This window comes from Pinus tabuliformis, chromosome 2_2 (genome assembly GCF_031772625.1).
Source record: "Pinus tabuliformis cultivar Carrire ecotype Pingquan chromosome 2_2, CPIR1, whole genome shotgun sequence".
NCBI classification, from domain to species: Eukaryota; Viridiplantae; Streptophyta; class Pinopsida; order Pinales; family Pinaceae; genus Pinus; species Pinus tabuliformis.
Genome location: NC_142300.1, coordinates 508479109 through 508482123, shown reverse-complemented (window position 1 = coordinate 508482123; position 3015 = coordinate 508479109). Strand labels below are relative to the sequence as shown.

The following is a 3015-nucleotide window of genomic DNA, read 5'->3' as shown; positions in this document are numbered from 1 at the left end:
AAAGAGAAACCCAGAAGAATTGTAAGGGAACTTGGAAACATCTCAGCATTGAGATTTTCTAACAGCCAGTGCACTGAATCGTGATCAAGGTTTATAAAGGAAACCTCTTTTGTCAGCACTTGACATTCTTGTTATAAATGTTTACTTTGAAATCTTAAAGCAATAAGGGTTTTCTCTGAGACTTCCTGAAAAATCCAAGTTTCACTATACCTGAGACTTATCTTTTAAAAAGCAATTTTCGAAATGTGCACGGAGTGGAACTCTCCTCGGGACATGTACCATTAGACAGTACATATCTTCACAGCATTTCGTATGCCCAGAGTTTGGCCGTACATAATCAGATATACTGTGCAGATGCCCAGAGTTCGGTTGTACACAATAAGATTCTGTAGACCTTTCCAGTTTCTGGCACCAAAATGGAACACTAAATAAATTCAATAATGGAAAAATCAATTGGGTGAAAATAGAATGACGGCATTAAGACAGCATGATTCCATTCATGAACTCATTAATTAATGAATAAATCAAAATTGAGTGAAAAGATGAGGGTGGCCTCACAGATTGAATCCATTACAGTAATTTTAGAAAAGTATTTACAAATTAGTTTGGAAAATAATAGAAGATCTAATAAAATTATAATAAAAACTCTCAATTTTTTTAAGTATTTTAGTTATGGTTGATGGTGTTAAATTCATTTCCACCCTAAAAAACACTTACAACACTTCAATATTTTAATTTTTTAAATATTTTTTTCGAAAAAGGAAACTGCCGTCCAGGTTATAAACTCTTTTTAAAGAAAAATCAACTGCTTTTTGATAAAACTGTCAGTAGCTTAAACTGTCAAACTTGTATTATTGCTGATGTCGCTTGACTTTAACTAGTCCAACATTCATTGAATCAGTGGAACATTCATTAAACTGGCCATGCATTTTGATTGATGTCGCTTGACTTTAACTAGTCCAACATTCATTGAATCAGTGGAACATTCATTAAACTGGCCATGCATTTTGATTGGCAACAATTAGTTATTTCTTCAAAATTTACCAGTTTGATGAATTCAACAGATCCCTTCATTTGCAAACAAAAAATAACCTAATTCACTGGAGTCTCCCGATAAAAAAATCTTGGAGCTATGTTCAATTACTTATTCAGATCTAACCCAATTCTCTTCACCCCCATTTTGAAAAATTTGGCATGTAAAACACAATTACCTAGTGGAAAATCTGAAAATGGAAATGGAAATTGCATAAGAATTGTGAGGTGTGCAGCTATGGCAAAGCAGCAAGGAAATCAATATTTTACAATCAAATTACAAGCTGTGTCTGTTATGTAAAAATAATTTTACCCTCAGGGCTAAAGTGCTGTATAGAAAAAAAAGGCTGCAAGCCCGTTCCTACATTAAATATTTGTACATCTGCTTTTATTATACCATCGTGTATTGAGAGGCCGGAGATAGATGTATCACCGTATCACGTATCCCTCTTTTGGCTTTCAAAGGCTTCGCACATGAAAATATGGTGCTGCTGAGAAAAACCAATCGCGAAATTTGAAAAACCCTATTGAAATGAACAGAAATCCATCAAACGCACATGATGAGATATCAATAAGTTAACAACCACTACAAATGTCTCTGGAAGTTTCCGCTTTGTACAATTTCTATACCAAACAAAAGCAGAAAGAAGAAAAGAAAAAGCAAATCTTAAGCGGAGAAACTCCATCGTGCGCTTAGCGGCGGTGCGCGCTGAGATGCTGCGAGATGTGAGCCAAGGACTGCAGATTGCATTTGACGATTGTTTCTATGAACAAACAGGTATCCTCTTTCGTATTCCCATGTGGCACATCCACCACGTAGGATTCGATCACAATAGTGCCGGGTTTCCCCTTTACAAGCCTCTCGTGCAGAGTTGTTACGGATCGATAGTGGCTAAGCCTGTGATCACCTCCCACGATGCTGAAGCTCAGAATATGCCGCTCCTCGTCCAGAATATCGAGTCGCTCTGTGCTGGTGGCTGCCGGGAGATCGGAGACGACTCGAACCTCTCTCAGGCAACCGATCTTGAGATCCCCTTCACCCCTTATGGAGCAGTTGCGTACGAAGTGTTTGTAGATTTGAGGCTCGTCGAAGCGCCGCACCAGCGACCACACAACGCTCAGCGGCGCCTCCACTGGCTGCACCACCATAGACGAACACCTAATGGACTCTTTCCCATCTTCCTCGGCCTCCTGCGAATGTGAATGATATCGCCCCACCACCTCCTGCAGCCACTCTTCCCCCTGCAAGGCGCTCGTCCTGCTAATTTGGTTCGAGGATCCCGAGCTCGGCTCATCAATAGGTCCGGCGATCGAATCCCGCGATGATCTCCACACCTCCTGACTCTGCGATTCATACATCATTGCTGTACGCCTTCGACCTCAAAAACACACACGCACAACTACAAGAAATGCGTCTTCCCGAGTTTCGAACTCGAACCTTTCACTGCACAACCACTAGTATGTACGGCTTTTATGGCTCATACAAATAGACAATGGTAGCGATGGAGCGGACGCGGGAGAAATGTACCAAAATGCCGTGCCAGAATGAATTTTTAATATGACGAGGCTATACACCCTTTATGGAGTTCGACCCCGCGACCTCCTGAAAAATTTACCGACTGAAATCCGAGGGCTTCGTCGTTGAGTGGTTTGGATATTATATACTCCAAAACTGTATACCCCGATTTTCTCAAACACCAACGAGATAAATGAAAACCAGACACAAACGCGAAACACAAGCTTATCGACGCATACTTTATTATTATTTCGTTTAGTTTTCTTTTCCTAAATTGTTTTGCTTTCTCTTTATAGAACTTACCGGCAGCGTCGGTTAAACTTCACCTTTTATTTCATTAAAGTTCACCTTTTATTGCTTTTTAATTTTTCTTTAACTGTTTTGACTTTTCAAAATTTTATCTACCGGCAGCCGTTTTTACACCATGTAATTTTTTTTTCCAATAACCTATCTATTGAAAAAGTGAC

The 3015-nt window shown here is 39.6% G+C and overlaps 1 pseudogene; it reads right to left on the bottom strand.

Moving 5' to 3' along the window:
• Positions 1-1565: 1565 nt before the first annotated feature.
• Positions 1566-2795, bottom strand: LOC149193593 (abscisic acid receptor PYL12 pseudogene; annotated as a pseudogene).
• Between the last annotated feature and the right edge of the window lie 220 nt (positions 2796-3015).